The sequence below is a fragment of the Hyla sarda genome, chromosome 8 (genome assembly GCF_029499605.1).
Source record: "Hyla sarda isolate aHylSar1 chromosome 8, aHylSar1.hap1, whole genome shotgun sequence".
Taxonomy (NCBI): Eukaryota; Metazoa; Chordata; class Amphibia; order Anura; family Hylidae; genus Hyla; species Hyla sarda.
The window spans coordinates 113,101,395-113,118,461 of NC_079196.1; the positions used below are offsets into that span (position 1 = coordinate 113,101,395).

The 17,067-nt window shown below is 43.3% G+C and overlaps 10 pseudogenes; all 10 read right to left on the reverse strand.

The window, feature by feature from the left end:
* Window positions 1–950: 950 nt before the first annotated feature.
* On the reverse strand, window positions 951–1,214 carry LOC130286089 (U2 spliceosomal RNA; annotated as a pseudogene).
* Window positions 1,215–2,691: 1,477 nt separating this feature from the next.
* LOC130286090 (U2 spliceosomal RNA) lies at window positions 2,692–2,955 on the reverse strand (annotated as a pseudogene).
* Window positions 2,956–4,436: 1,481 nt separating this feature from the next.
* On the reverse strand, window positions 4,437–4,700 carry LOC130286091 (U2 spliceosomal RNA; annotated as a pseudogene).
* A 1,464-nt stretch (window positions 4,701–6,164) lies between these two features.
* LOC130286092 (U2 spliceosomal RNA) lies at window positions 6,165–6,428 on the reverse strand (annotated as a pseudogene).
* A 1,480-nt stretch (window positions 6,429–7,908) lies between these two features.
* Window positions 7,909–8,172, reverse strand: LOC130286093 (U2 spliceosomal RNA; annotated as a pseudogene).
* A 1,488-nt stretch (window positions 8,173–9,660) lies between these two features.
* On the reverse strand, window positions 9,661–9,924 carry LOC130286094 (U2 spliceosomal RNA; annotated as a pseudogene).
* A 1,473-nt stretch (window positions 9,925–11,397) lies between these two features.
* Window positions 11,398–11,661, reverse strand: LOC130286095 (U2 spliceosomal RNA; annotated as a pseudogene).
* Window positions 11,662–13,143: 1,482 nt separating this feature from the next.
* On the reverse strand, window positions 13,144–13,407 carry LOC130286097 (U2 spliceosomal RNA; annotated as a pseudogene).
* Window positions 13,408–14,880: 1,473 nt separating this feature from the next.
* On the reverse strand, window positions 14,881–15,144 carry LOC130288738 (U2 spliceosomal RNA; annotated as a pseudogene).
* Window positions 15,145–16,603: 1,459 nt separating this feature from the next.
* LOC130286098 (U2 spliceosomal RNA) lies at window positions 16,604–16,867 on the reverse strand (annotated as a pseudogene).
* Between the last annotated feature and the right edge of the window lie 200 nt (window positions 16,868–17,067).

Consider the following 17,067-nt stretch of genomic DNA (forward strand, 5'->3'; position numbering starts at 1 on the left):
TGTTGGGCCTATGTGTTAGCTCACACATCACTTGGGTATCCATGGTAACTACCACAACATGGTCATCTGCAGTTTACATCTAGCCCGTGGCATTGAATGGCATTTTAAAAGTGCTAAGGGTCCTGGTGCAATAATCCTCCCATGAGGATCAGCCTCAACGGCTTTGTAGATTGCACTCATGTCAGCAACTCCATATACATTTTTTTTTCTTCATGCTTCTTTCTTCATCCTTTTTTCTTTCTGTCATTCAGACTTTCATTCATTCGATCTCTCTCACTCACTTGCTTTAACTCATTTGTTCTCACTCACTCACTCACTCACTCAATCACTCACTCACTCATTCACTCTCACTCACTCTCACTCTCTCACTCACTCGCTCACTAAGTCAGTCTCTCTCTCTCTCTCTCTTTTTCTTTTTATATATATTTTTTTCCGTCTTCTTCTTCTTCTTCTTCTTCAGACCCTGTCATAGCACTAATGCCTTTCCAATACCACCAGCAGATGGAGACACTCCATTGCAACATTGGTTGTGAGCAGCAGTTTCTAAAAACAAATGCCTCATGGCGGATTTCCCATCCATCAATGGATGGTAAATTTTGTTTTTATCATTCACTGACCACAGAAACCAATGCATGGTCAAGCAACAGCAATGACACACCCTTGTGTATAGGCATGAGACCCTCATGTCATTTAACAGGATTCAGCACCACCCACAAGACAGCTACCTGTCATGTCATGTCAAACCTGCACAGGTGTGCTAGATTATTATTATTTAGTTTTATTTTATTTTTTTACACCAATCAGTGTGCAAACATGGTCATTAAAACGCTAAATGAATAGACGTTCATAAACCAGTCAGTGCAACTCATCATTTTGGTCTCCAATTCTCAAACTCAAATTCTCACCCACGGAGGATTAAATGAGAATCTTTCTTGTTTAACACTGGAATGGGGTGGTGCACTGTTCACTACCCGAAGATACTGCCACATCGGGTCAATGCATAGGGCGACAGAAGCAAGCTTCCAAATCAGCTCCCTTTCTCAAAAATCCATTTAATTTATGGTCCCCAGATAGGGAACGTATGTATCAGTATGTGCTCACAAGTCACCCAAGTGCAAGTATTCACACAAAAAAAAACGTGCCTCAGGATGCGATCTGTCGCAAGATCCTTTCTTTTTTTACACTTGATCTAAGCCAAAAGGCCTAGAGGGGATAACCGGGAAAGGGGTGGACCCAACCATGTCCCCTTCATGAGCACTCACATTACTCATAGGAATGGAAGGAAGGCTGGCAGCCAACCAGCCTCCCATACACTTTCTGGGTGGGTGGCAGTCAGCCACCCATACATACATACAGCACAGGCTAAACCCACATCATCACTTAAAAAAAGGACAGGCGACCATTGCACTCTGATGGAGCATTTAGCAATGCAATCCATAGCCTGGCTTTTGCCTGAACCCCCATCACTCCTCCTCTTGCATATAAGACAATATTTCAGATCTGCATATGAAAACAACACGCCTACCTTTGTTGCACATAGCTGCCTGCCTGTCTCTAGTTACCCCACTGGCTGTAGCTGCGTCCCTTCCGACATGGAATAACACCAACTGTAACGATAAACTGAAAATTAACAGTATAAACCTGCATCATTTTGGACTCTGGTATTTGCTGAATCCGGGTGACCTGACAATCGATGGTGGTGCCGCTGGTGATTCTGGCCTTCTTGGAATCTGTTGGGCCTATGTGTTAGCTCACACATCACTTGGGTATCCATGGTAACTACCACAACATGGTCATCTGCAGTTTACATCTAGCCCGTGGCATTGAATGGCATTTTAAAAGTGCTAAGGGTCCTGGTGCAATAATCCTCCCATGAGGATCAGCCTCAACGGCTTTGTAGATTGCACTCATGTCAGCAACTCCATATACATTTTTTTTTCTTCATGCTTCTTTCTTCATCCTTTTTTCTTTCTGTCATTCAGACTTTCATTCATTCGATCTCTCTCACTCACTTGCTTTAACTCATTTGTTCTCACTCACTCACTCACTCACTCACTCAATCACTCACTCACTCATTCACTCTCACTCACTCTCACTCTCTCACTCACTCGCTCACTAAGTCAGTCTCTCTCTCTCTCTCTCTTTTTCTTTTTATATATATTTTTTTCCGTCTTCTTCTTCTTCTTCTTCTTCTTCTTCAGACCCTGTCATAGCACTAATGCCTTTCCAATACCACCAGCAGATGGAGACACTCCATTGCAACATTGGTTGTGAGCAGCAGTTTCTAAAAACAAATGCCTCATGGCGGATTTCCCATCCATCAATGGATGGTAAATTTTGTTTTTATCATTCACTGACCACAGAAACCAATGCATGGTCAAGCAACAGCAATGACACACCCTTGTGTATAGGCATGAGACCCTCATGTCATTTAACAGGATTCAGCACCACCCACAAGACAGCTACCTGTCATGTCATGTCAAACCTGCACAGGTGTGCTAGATTATTATTATTTAGTTTTATTTTATTTTTTTACACCAATCAGTGTGCAAACATGGTCATTAAAACGCTAAATGAATAGACGTTCATAAACCAGTCAGTGCAACTCATCATTTTGGTCTCCAATTCTCAAACTCAAATTCTCACCCACGGAGGATTAAATGAGAATCTTTCTTGTTTAACACTGGAATGGGGTGGTGCACTGTTCACTACCCGAAGATACTGCCACATCGGGTCAATGCATAGGGCGACAGAAGCAAGCTTCCAAATCAGCTCCCTTTCTCAAAAATCCATTTAATTTATGGTCCCCAGATAGGGAACGTATGTATCAGTATGTGCTCACAAGTCACCCAAGTGCAAGTATTCACACAAAAAAAAACGTGCCTCAGGATGCGATCTGTCGCAAGATCCTTTCTTTTTTTACACTTGATCTAAGCCAAAAGGCCTAGAGGGGATAACCGGGAAAGGGGTGGACCCAACCATGTCCCCTTCATGAGCACTCACATTACTCATAGGAATGGAAGGAAGGCTGGCAGCCAACCAGCCTCCCATACACTTTCTGGGTGGGTGGCAGTCAGCCACCCATACATACATACAGCACAGGCTAAACCCACATCATCACTTAAAAAAAGGACAGGCGACCATTGCACTCTGATGGAGCATTTAGCAATGCAATCCATAGCCTGGCTTTTGCCTGAACCCCCATCACTCCTCCTCTTGCATATAAGACAATATTTCAGATCTGCATATGAAAACAACACGCCTACCTTTGTTGCACATAGCTGCCTGCCTGTCTCTAGTTACCCCACTGGCTGTAGCTGCGTCCCTTCCGACATGGAATAACACCAACTGTAACGATAAACTGAAAATTAACAGTATAAACCTGCATCATTTTGGACTCTGGTATTTGCTGAATCCGGGTGACCTGACAATCGATGGTGGTGCCGCTGGTGATTCTGGCCTTCTTGGAATCTGTTGGGCCTATGTGTTAGCTCACACATCACTTGGGTATCCATGGTAACTACCACAACATGGTCATCTGCAGTTTACATCTAGCCCGTGGCATTGAATGGCATTTTAAAAGTGCTAAGGGTCCTGGTGCAATAATCCTCCCATGAGGATCAGCCTCAACGGCTTTGTAGATTGCACTCATGTCAGCAACTCCATATACATTTTTTTTTCTTCATGCTTCTTTCTTCATCCTTTTTTCTTTCTGTCATTCAGACTTTCATTCATTCGATCTCTCTCACTCACTTGCTTTAACTCATTTGTTCTCACTCACTCACTCACTCAATCACTCACTCACTCATTCACTCTCACTCACTCTCACTCTCTCACTCACTCGCTCACTAAGTCAGTCTCTCTCTCTCTCTCTCTTTTTCTTTTTATATATATTTTTTTCCGTCTTCTTCTTCTTCTTCTTCTTCTTCTTCTTCTTCTTCTTCAGACCCTGTCATAGCACTAATGCCTTTCCAATACCACCAGCAGATGGAGACACTCCATTGCAACATTGGTTGTGAGCAGCAGTTTCTAAAAACAAATGCCTCATGGCGGATTTCCCATCCATCAATGGATGGTAAATTTTGTTTTTATCATTCACTGACCACAGAAACCAATGCATGGTCAAGCAACAGCAATGACACACCCTTGTGTATAGGCATGAGACCCTCATGTCATTTAACAGGATTCAGCACCACCCACAAGACAGCTACCTGTCATATCATGTCAAACCTGCACAGGTGTGCTAGATTATTATTATTTAGTTTTATTTTATTTTTTTACACCAATCAGTGTGCAAACATGGTCATTAAAACGCTAAATGAATAGACGTTCATAAACCAGTCAGTGCAACTCATCATTTTGGTCTCCAATTCTCAAACTCAAATTCTCACCCACGGAGGATTAAATGAGAATCTTTCTTGTTTAACACTGGAATGGGGTGGTGCACTGTTCACTACCCGAAGATACTGCCACATCGGGTCAATGCATAGGGCGACAGAAGCAAGCTTCCAAATCAGCTCCCTTTCTCAAAAATCCATTTAATTTATGGTCCCCAGATAGGGAACGTATGTATCAGTATGTGCTCACAAGTCACCCAAGTGCAAGTATTCACACAAAAAAAAACGTGCCTCAGGATGCGATCTGTCGCAAGATCCTTTCTTTTTTTACACTTGATCTAAGCCAAAAGGCCTAGAGGGGATAACCGGGAAAGGGGTGGACCCAACCATGTCCCCTTCATGAGCACTCACATTACTCATAGGAATGGAAGGAAGGCTGGCAGCCAACCAGCCTCCCATACACTTTCTGGGTGGGTGGCAGTCAGCCACCCATACATACATACAGCACAGGCTAAACCCACATCATCACTTAAAAAAAGGACAGGCGACCATTGCACTCTGATGGAGCATTTAGCAATGCAATCCATAGCCTGGCTTTTGCCTGAACCCCCATCACTCCTCCTCTTGCATATAAGACAATATTTCAGATCTGCATATGAAAACAACACGCCTACCTTTGTTGCACATAGCTGCCTGCCTGTCTCTAGTTACCCCACTGGCTGTAGCTGCGTCCCTTCCGACATGGAATAACACCAACTGTAACGATAAACTGAAAATTAACAGTATAAACCTGCATCATTTTGGACTCTGGTATTTGCTGAATCCGGGTGACCTGACAATCGATGGTGGTGCCGCTGGTGATTCTGGCCTTCTTGGAATCTGTTGGGCCTATGTGTTAGCTCACACATCACTTGGGTATCCATGGTAACTACCACAACATGGTCATCTGCAGTTTACATCTAGCCCGTGGCATTGAATGGCATTTTAAAAGTGCTAAGGGTCCTGGTGCAATAATCCTCCCATGAGGATCAGCCTCAACGGCTTTGTAGATTGCACTCATGTCAGCAACTCCATATACATTTTTTTTTCTTCATGCTTCTTTCTTCATCCTTTTTTCTTTCTGTCATTCAGACTTTCATTCATTCGATCTCTCTCACTCACTTGCTTTAACTCATTTGTTCTCACTCACTCACTCACTCACTCAATCACTCACTCACTCATTCACTCTCACTCACTCTCACTCTCTCACTCACTCGCTCACTAAGTCAGTCTCTCTCTCTCTCTCTCTTTTTCTTTTTATATATATTTTTTTCCGTCTTCTTCTTCTTCTTCTTCAGACCCTGTCATAGCACTAATGCCTTTCCAATACCACCAGCAGATGGAGACACTCCATTGCAACATTGGTTGTGAGCAGCAGTTTCTAAAAACAAATGCCTCATGGCGGATTTCCCATCCATCAATGGATGGTAAATTTTGTTTTTATCATTCACTGACCACAGAAACCAATGCATGGTCAAGCAACAGCAATGACACACCCTTGTGTATAGGCATGAGACCCTCATGTCATTTAACAGGATTCAGCACCACCCACAAGACAGCTACCTGTCATGTCATGTCAAACCTGCACAGGTGTGCTAGATTATTATTATTTAGTTTTATTTAATTTTTTTACACCAATCAGTGTGCAAACATGGTCATTAAAACGCTAAATGAATAGACGTTCATAAACCAGTCAGTGCAACTCATCATTTTGGTCTCCAATTCTCAAACTCAAATTCTCACCCACGGAGGATTAAATGAGAATCTTTCTTGTTTAACACTGGAATGGGGTGGTGCACTGTTCACTACCCGAAGATACTGCCACATCGGGTCAATGCATAGGGCGACAGAAGCAAGCTTCCAAATCAGCTCCCTTTCTCAAAAATCCATTTAATTTATGGTCCCCAGATAGGGAACGTATGTATCAGTATGTGCTCACAAGTCACCCAAGTGCAAGTATTCACACAAAAAAAAACGTGCCTCAGGATGCGATCTGTCGCAAGATCCTTTCTTTTTTTACACTTGATCTAAGCCAAAAGGCCTAGAGGGGATAACCGGGAAAGGGGTGGACCCAACCATGTCCCCTTCATGAGCACTCACATTACTCATAGGAATGGAAGGAAGGCTGGCAGCCAACCAGCCTCCCATACACTTTCTGGGTGGGTGGCAGTCAGCCACCCATACATACATACAGCACAGGCTAAACCCACATCATCACTTAAAAAAAGGACAGGCGACCATTGCACTCTGATGGAGCATTTAGCAATGCAATCCATAGCCTGGCTTTTGCCTGAACCCCCATCACTCCTCCTCTTGCATATAAGACAATATTTCAGATCTGCATATGAAAACAACACGCCTACCTTTGTTGCACATAGCTGCCTGCCTGTCTCTAGTTACCCCACTGGCTGTAGCTGCGTCCCTTCCGACATGGAATAACACCAACTGTAACGATAAACTGAAAATTAACAGTATAAACCTGCATCATTTTGGACTCTGGTATTTGCTGAATCCGGGTGACCTGACAATCGATGGTGGTGCCGCTGGTGATTCTGGCCTTCTTGGAATCTGTTGGGCCTATGTGTTAGCTCACACATCACTTGGGTATCCATGGTAACTACCACAACATGGTCATCTGCAGTTTACATCTAGCCCGTGGCATTGAATGGCATTTTAAAAGTGCTAAGGGTCCTGGTGCAATAATCCTCCCATGAGGATCAGCCTCAACGGCTTTGTAGATTGCACTCATGTCAGCAACTCCATATACATTTTTTTTTCTTCATGCTTCTTTCTTCATCCTTTTTTCTTTCTGTCATTCAGACTTTCATTCATTCGATCTCTCTCACTCACTTGCTTTAACTCATTTGTTCTCACTCACTCACTCACTCACTCACTCAATCACTCACTCACTCATTCACTCTCACTCACTCTCACTCTCTCACTCACTCGCTCACTAAGTCAGTCTCTCTCTCTCTCTCTCTTTTTCTTTTTATATATATTTTTTTCCGTCTTCTTCTTCTTCTTCTTCTTCTTCTTCTTCAGACCCTGTCATAGCACTAATGCCTTTCCAATACCACCAGCAGATGGAGACACTCCATTGCAACATTGGTTGTGAGCAGCAGTTTCTAAAAACAAATGCCTCATGGCGGATTTCCCATCCATCAATGGATGGTAAATTTTGTTTTTATCATTCACTGACCACAGAAACCAATGCATGGTCAAGCAACAGCAATGACACACCCTTGTGTATAGGCATGAGACCCTCATGTCATTTAACAGGATTCAGCACCACCCACAAGACAGCTACCTGTCATGTCATGTCAAACCTGCACAGGTGTGCTAGATTATTATTATTTAGTTTTATTTTATTTTTTTACACCAATCAGTGTGCAAACATGGTCATTAAAACGCTAAATGAATAGACGTTCATAAACCAGTCAGTGCAACTCATCATTTTGGTCTCCAATTCTCAAACTCAAATTCTCACCCACGGAGGATTAAATGAGAATCTTTCTTGTTTAACACTGGAATGGGGTGGTGCACTGTTCACTACCCGAAGATACTGCCACATCGGGTCAATGCATAGGGCGACAGAAGCAAGCTTCCAAATCAGCTCCCTTTCTCAAAAATCCATTTAATTTATGGTCCCCAGATAGGGAACGTATGTATCAGTATGTGCTCACAAGTCACCCAAGTGCAAGTATTCACACAAAAAAAAACGTGCCTCAGGATGCGATCTGTCGCAAGATCCTTTCTTTTTTTACACTTGATCTAAGCCAAAAGGCCTAGAGGGGATAACCGGGAAAGGGGTGGACCCAACCATGTCCCCTTCATGAGCACTCACATTACTCATAGGAATGGAAGGAAGGCTGGCAGCCAACCAGCCTCCCATACACTTTCTGGGTGGGTGGCAGTCAGCCACCCATACATACATACAGCACAGGCTAAACCCACATCATCACTTAAAAAAAGGACAGGCGACCATTGCACTCTGATGGAGCATTTAGCAATGCAATCCATAGCCTGGCTTTTGCCTGAACCCCCATCACTCCTCCTCTTGCATATAAGACAATATTTCAGATCTGCATATGAAAACAACACGCCTACCTTTGTTGCACATAGCTGCCTGCCTGTCTCTAGTTACCCCACTGGCTGTAGCTGCGTCCCTTCCGACATGGAATAACACCAACTGTAACGATAAACTGAAAATTAACAGTATAAACCTGCATCATTTTGGACTCTGGTATTTGCTGAATCCGGGTGACCTGACAATCGATGGTGGTGCCGCTGGTGATTCTGGCCTTCTTGGAATCTGTTGGGCCTATGTGTTAGCTCACACATCACTTGGGTATCCATGGTAACTACCACAACATGGTCATCTGCAGTTTACATCTAGCCCGTGGCATTGAATGGCATTTTAAAAGTGCTAAGGGTCCTGGTGCAATAATCCTCCCATGAGGATCAGCCTCAACGGCTTTGTAGATTGCACTCATGTCAGCAACTCCATATACATTTTTTTTTCTTCATGCTTCTTTCTTCATCCTTTTTTCTTTCTGTCATTCAGACTTTCATTCATTCGATCTCTCTCACTCACTTGCTTTAACTCATTTGTTCTCACTCACTCACTCACTCACTCAATCACTCACTCACTCATTCACTCTCACTCACTCTCACTCTCTCACTCACTCGCTCACTAAGTCAGTCTCTCTCTCTCTCTCTCTTTTTCTTTTTATATATATTTTTTTCCGTCTTCTTCTTCTTCTTCTTCTTCTTCTTCTTCTTCTTCTTCTTCAGACCCTGTCATAGCACTAATGCCTTTCCAATACCACCAGCAGATGGAGACACTCCATTGCAACATTGGTTGTGAGCAGCAGTTTCTAAAAACAAATGCCTCATGGCGGATTTCCCATCCATCAATGGATGGTAAATTTTGTTTTTATCATTCACTGACCACAGAAACCAATGCATGGTCAAGCAACAGCAATGACACACCCTTGTGTATAGGCATGAGACCCTCATGTCATTTAACAGGATTCAGCACCACCCACAAGACAGCTACCTGTCATGTCATGTCAAACCTGCACAGGTGTGCTAGATTATTATTATTTAGTTTTATTTTATTTTTTTACACCAATCAGTGTGCAAACATGGTCATTAAAACGCTAAATGAATAGACGTTCATAAACCAGTCAGTGCAACTCATCATTTTGGTCTCCAATTCTCAAACTCAAATTCTCACCCACGGAGGATTAAATGAGAATCTTTCTTGTTTAACACTGGAATGGGGTGGTGCACTGTTCACTACCCGAAGATACTGCCACATCGGGTCAATGCATAGGGCGACAGAAGCAAGCTTCCAAATCAGCTCCCTTTCTCAAAAATCCATTTAATTTATGGTCCCCAGATAGGGAACGTATGTATCAGTATGTGCTCACAAGTCACCCAAGTGCAAGTATTCACACAAAAAAAAACGTGCCTCAGGATGCGATCTGTCGCAAGATCCTTTCTTTTTTTACACTTGATCTAAGCCAAAAGGCCTAGAGGGGATAACCGGGAAAGGGGTGGACCCAACCATGTCCCCTTCATGAGCACTCACATTACTCATAGGAATGGAAGGAAGGCTGGCAGCCAACCAGCCTCCCATACACTTTCTGGGTGGGTGGCAGTCAGCCACCCATACATACATACAGCACAGGCTAAACCCACATCATCACTTAAAAAAAGGACAGGCGACCATTGCACTCTGATGGAGCATTTAGCAATGCAATCCATAGCCTGGCTTTTGCCTGAACCCCCATCACTCCTCCTCTTGCATATAAGACAATATTTCAGATCTGCATATGAAAACAACACGCCTACCTTTGTTGCACATAGCTGCCTGCCTGTCTCTAGTTACCCCACTGGCTGTAGCTGCGTCCCTTCCGACATGGAATAACACCAACTGTAACGATAAACTGAAAATTAACAGTATAAACCTGCATCATTTTGGACTCTGGTATTTGCTGAATCCGGGTGACCTGACAATCGATGGTGGTGCCGCTGGTGATTCTGGCCTTCTTGGAATCTGTTGGGCCTATGTGTTAGCTCACACATCACTTGGGTATCCATGGTAACTACCACAACATGGTCATCTGCAGTTTACATCTAGCCCGTGGCATTGAATGGCATTTTAAAAGTGCTAAGGGTCCTGGTGCAATAATCCTCCCATGAGGATCAGCCTCAACGGCTTTGTAGATTGCACTCATGTCAGCAACTCCATATACATTTTTTTTTCTTCATGCTTCTTTCTTCATCCTTTTTTCTTTCTGTCATTCAGACTTTCATTCATTCGATCTCTCTCACTCACTTGCTTTAACTCATTTGTTCTCACTCACTCACTCACTCACTCAATCACTCACTCACTCATTCACTCTCACTCACTCTCACTCTCTCACTCACTCGCTCACTAAGTCAGTCTCTCTCTCTCTCTCTCTTTTTCTTTTTATATATATTTTTTTCCGTCTTCTTCTTCTTCTTCTTCTTCTTCTTCAGACCCTGTCATAGCACTAATGCCTTTCCAATACCACCAGCAGATGGAGACACTCCATTGCAACATTGGTTGTGAGCAGCAGTTTCTAAAAACAAATGCCTCATGGCGGATTTCCCATCCATCAATGGATGGTAAATTTTGTTTTTATCATTCACTGACCACAGAAACCAATGCATGGTCAAGCAACAGCAATGACACACCCTTGTGTATAGGCATGAGACCCTCATGTCATTTAACAGGATTCAGCACCACCCACAAGACAGCTACCTGTCATGTCATGTCAAACCTGCACAGGTGTGCTAGATTATTATTATTTAGTTTTATTTTATTTTTTTACACCAATCAGTGTGCAAACATGGTCATTAAAACGCTAAATGAATAGACGTTCATAAACCAGTCAGTGCAACTCATCATTTTGGTCTCCAATTCTCAAACTCAAATTCTCACCCACGGAGGATTAAATGAGAATCTTTCTTGTTTAACACTGGAATGGGGTGGTGCACTGTTCACTACCCGAAGATACTGCCACATCGGGTCAATGCATAGGGCGACAGAAGCAAGCTTCCAAATCAGCTCCCTTTCTCAAAAATCCATTTAATTTATGGTCCCCAGATAGGGAACGTATGTATCAGTATGTGCTCACAAGTCACCCAAGTGCAAGTATTCACACAAAAAAAAACGTGCCTCAGGATGCGATCTGTCGCAAGATCCTTTCTTTTTTTACACTTGATCTAAGCCAAAAGGCCTAGAGGGGATAACCGGGAAAGGGGTGGACCCAACCATGTCCCCTTCATGAGCACTCACATTACTCATAGGAATGGAAGGAAGGCTGGCAGCCAACCAGCCTCCCATACACTTTCTGGGTGGGTGGCAGTCAGCCACCCATACATACATACAGCACAGGCTAAACCCACATCATCACTTAAAAAAAGGACAGGCGACCATTGCACTCTAATGGAGCATTTAGCAATGCAATCCATAGCCTGGCTTTTGCCTGAACCCCCATCACTCCTCCTCTTGCATATAAGACAATATTTCAGATCTGCATATGAAAACAACACGCCTACCTTTGTTGCACATAGCTGCCTGCCTGTCTCTAGTTACCCCACTGGCTGTAGCTGCGTCCCTTCCGACATGGAATAACACCAACTGTAACGATAAACTGAAAATTAACAGTATAAACCTGCATCATTTTGGACTCTGGTATTTGCTGAATCCGGGTGACCTGACAATCGATGGTGGTGCCGCTGGTGATTCTGGCCTTCTTGGAATCTGTTGGGCCTATGTGTTAGCTCACACATCACTTGGGTATCCATGGTAACTACCACAACATGGTCATCTGCAGTTTACATCTAGCCCGTGGCATTGAATGGCATTTTAAAAGTGCTAAGGGTCCTGGTGCAATAATCCTCCCATGAGGATCAGCCTCAACGGCTTTGTAGATTGCACTCATGTCAGCAACTCCATATACATTTTTTTTTCTTCATGCTTCTTTCTTCATCCTTTTTTCTTTCTGTCATTCAGACTTTCATTCATTCGATCTCTCTCACTCACTTGCTTTAACTCATTTGTTCTCACTCACTCACTCACTCACTCAATCACTCACTCACTCATTCACTCTCACTCACTCTCACTCTCTCACTCACTCGCTCACTAAGTCAGTCTCTCTCTCTCTCTCTCTTTTTCTTTTTATATATATTTTTTTCCGTCTTCTTCTTCTTCTTCTTCTTCTTCTTCTTCTTCTTCAGACCCTGTCATAGCACTAATGCCTTTCCAATACCACCAGCAGATGGAGACACTCCATTGCAACATTGGTTGTGAGCAGCAGTTTCTAAAAACAAATGCCTCATGGCGGATTTCCCATCCATCAATGGATGGTAAATTTTGTTTTTATCATTCACTGACCACAGAAACCAATGCATGGTCAAGCAACAGCAATGACACACCCTTGTGTATAGGCATGAGACCCTCATGTCATTTAACAGGATTCAGCACCACCCACAAGACAGCTACCTGTCATGTCATGTCAAACCTGCACAGGTGTGCTAGATTATTATTATTTAGTTTTATTTTATTTTTTTACACCAATCAGTGTGCAAACATGGTCATTAAAACGCTAAATGAATAGACGTTCATAAACCAGTCAGTGCAACTCATCATTTTGGTCTCCAATTCTCAAACTCAAATTCTCACCCACGGAGGATTAAATGAGAATCTTTCTTGTTTAACACTGGAATGGGGTGGTGCACTGTTCACTACCCGAAGATACTGCCACATCGGGTCAATGCATAGGGCGACAGAAGCAAGCTTCCAAATCAGCTCCCTTTCTCAAAAATCCATTTAATTTATGGTCCCCAGATAGGGAACGTATGTATCAGTATGTGCTCACAAGTCACCCAAGTGCAAGTATTCACACAAAAAAAAACGTGCCTCAGGATGCGATCTGTCGCAAGATCCTTTCTTTTTTTACACTTGATCTAAGCCAAAAGGCCTAGAGGGGATAACCGGGAAAGGGGTGGACCCAACCATGTCCCCTTCATGAGCACTCACATTACTCATAGGAATGGAAGGAAGGCTGGCAGCCAACCAGCCTCCCATACACTTTCTGGGTGGGTGGCAGTCAGCCACCCATACATACATACAGCACAGGCTAAACCCACATCATCACTTAAAAAAAGGACAGGCGACCATTGCACTCTGATGGAGCATTTAGCAATGCAATCCATAGCCTGGCTTTTGCCTGAACCCCCATCACTCCTCCTCTTGCATATAAGACAATATTTCAGATCTGCATATGAAAACAACACGCCTACCTTTGTTGCACATAGCTGCCTGCCTGTCTCTAGTTACCCCACTGGCTGTAGCTGCGTCCCTTCCGACATGGAATAACACCAACTGTAACGATAAACTGAAAATTAACAGTATAAACCTGCATCATTTTGGACTCTGGTATTTGCTGAATCCGGGTGACCTGACAATCGATGGTGGTGCCGCTGGTGATTCTGGCCTTCTTGGAATCTGTTGGGCCTATGTGTTAGCTCACACATCACTTGGGTATCCATGGTAACTACCACAACATGGTCATCTGCAGTTTACATCTAGCCCGTGGCATTGAATGGCATTTTAAAAGTGCTAAGGGTCCTGGTGCAATAATCCTCCCATGAGGATCAGCCTCAACGGCTTTGTAGATTGCACTCATGTCAGCAACTCCATATACATTTTTTTTTCTTCATGCTTCTTTCTTCATCCTTTTTTCTTTCTGTCATTCAGACTTTCATTCATTCGATCTCTCTCACTCACTTGCTTTAACTCATTTGTTCTCACTCACTCACTCACTCACTCAATCACTCACTCACTCATTCACTCTCACTCACTCTCACTCTCTCACTCACTCGCTCACTAAGTCAGTCTCTCTCTCTCTCTCTCTTTTTCTTTTTATATATATTTTTTTCCGTCTTCTTCTTCTTCTTCTTCTTCTTCTTCAGACCCTGTCATAGCACTAATGCCTTTCCAATACCACCAGCAGATGGAGACACTCCATTGCAACATTGGTTGTGAGCAGCAGTTTCTAAAAACAAATGCCTCATGGCGGATTTCCCATCCATCAATGGATGGTAAATTTTGTTTTTATCATTCACTGACCACAGAAACCAATGCATGGTCAAACAACAGCAATGACACACCCTTGTGTATAGGCATGAGACCCTCATGTCATTTAACAGGATTCAGCACCACCCACAAGACAGCTACCTGTCATGTCATGTCAAACCTGCACAGGTGTGCTAGATTATTATTATTTAGTTTTATTTTATTTTTTTACACCAATCAGTGTGCAAACATGGTCATTAAAACGCTAAATGAATAGACGTTCATAAACCAGTCAGTGCAACTCATCATTTTGGTCTCCAATTCTCAAACTCAAATTCTCACCCACGGAGGATTAAATGAGAATCTTTCTTGTTTAACACTGGAATGGGGTGGTGCACTGTTCACTACCCGAAGATACTGCCACATCGGGTCAATGCATAGGGCGACAGAAGCAAGCTTCCAAATCAGCTCCCTTTCTCAAAAATCCATTTAATGTATGGTCCCCAGATAGGGAACGTATGTATCAGTATGTGCTCACAAGTCACCCAAGTGCAAGTATTCACACAAAAAAAAACGTGCCTCAGGATGCGATCTGTCGCAAGATCCTTTCTTTTTTTACACTTGATCTAAGCCAAAAGGCCTAGAGGGGATAACCGGGAAAGGGGTGGACCCAACCATGTCCCCTTCATGAGCACTCACATTACTCATAGGAATGGAAGGAAGGCTGGCAGCCAACCAGCCTCCCATACACTTTCTGGGTGGGTGGCAGTCAGCCACCCATACATACATACAGCACAGGCTAAACCCACATCATCACTTAAAAAAAGGACAGGCGACCATTGCACTCTGATGGAGCATTTAGCAATGCAATCCATAGCCTGGCTTTTGCCTGAACCCCCATCACTCCTCCTCTTGCATATAAGACAATATTTCAGATCTGCATATGAAAACAACACGCCTACCTTTGTTGCACATAGCTGCCTGCCTGTCTCTAGTTACCCCACTGGCTGTAGCTGCGTCCCTTCCGACATGGAATAACACCAACTGTAACGATAAACTGAAAATTAACAGTATAAACCTGCATCATTTTGGACTCTGGTATTTGCTGAATCCGGGTGACCTGACAATCGATGGTGGTGCCGCTGGTGATTCTGGCCTTCTTGGAATCTGTTGGGCCTATGTGTTAGCTCACACATCACTTGGGTATCCATGGTAACTACCACAACATGGTCATCTGCAGTTTACATCTAGCCCGTGGCATTGAATGGCATTTTAAAAGTGCTAAGGGTCCTGGTGCAATAATCCTCCCATGAGGATCAGCCTCAACGGCTTTGTAGATTGCACTCATGTCAGCAACTCCATATACATTTTTTTTTCTTCATGCTTCTTTCTTCATCCTTTTTTCTTTCTGTCATTCAGACTTTCATTCATTCGATCTCTCTCACTCACTTGCTTTAACTCATTTGTTCTCACTCACTCACTCACTCATTCACTCTCACTCACTCTCACTCTCTCACTCACTCGCTCACTAAGTCAGTCTCTCTCTCTCTCTCTCTTTTTCTTTTTATATATATTTTTTTCCGTCTTCTTCTTCTTCTTCTTCTTCTTCTTCTTCTTCAGACCCTGTCATAGCACTAATGCCTTTCCAATACCACCAGCAGATGGAGACACTCCATTGCAACATTGGTTGTGAGCAGCAGTTTCTAAAAACAAATGCCTCATGGCGGATTTCCCATCCATCAATGGATGGTAAATTTTGTTTTTATCATTCACTGACCACAGAAACCAATGCATGGTCAAACAACAGCAATGACACACCCTTGTGTATAGGCATGAGACCCTCATGTCATTTAACAGGATTCAGCACCACCCACAAGACAGCTACCTGTCATGTCATGTCAAACCTGCACAGGTGTGCTAGATTATTATTATTTAGTTTTATTTTATTTTTTTACACCAATCAGTGTGCAAACATGGTCATTAAAACGCTAAATGAATAGACGTTCATAAACCAGTCAGTGCAACTCATCATTTTGGTCTCCAATTCTCAAACTCAAATTCTCACCCACGGAGGATTAAATGAGAATCTTTCTTGTTTAACACTGGAATGGGGTGGTGCACTGTTCACTACCCGAAGATACTGCCACATCGGGTCAATGCATAGGGCGACAGAAGCAAGCTTCCAAATCAGCTCCCTTTCTCAAAAATCCATTTAATTTATGGTCCCCAGATAGGGAACGTATGTATCAGTATGTGCTCACAAGTCACCCAAGTGCAAGTATTCACACAAAAAAAAACGTGCCTCAGGATGCGATCTGTCGCAAGATCCTTTCTTTTTTTACACTTGATCTAAGCCAAAAGGCCTAGAGGGGATAACCGGGAAAGGGGTGGACCCAACCATGTCCCCTTCATGAGCACTCACATTACTCATAGGAATGGAAGGAAGGCTGGCAGCCAACCAGCCTCCCATACACTTTCTGGGTGGGTGGCAGTCAGCCACCCATACATACATACAGCACAGGCTAAACCCACATCATCACTTAAAAAAAGGACAGGCGACCATTGCACTCTGAT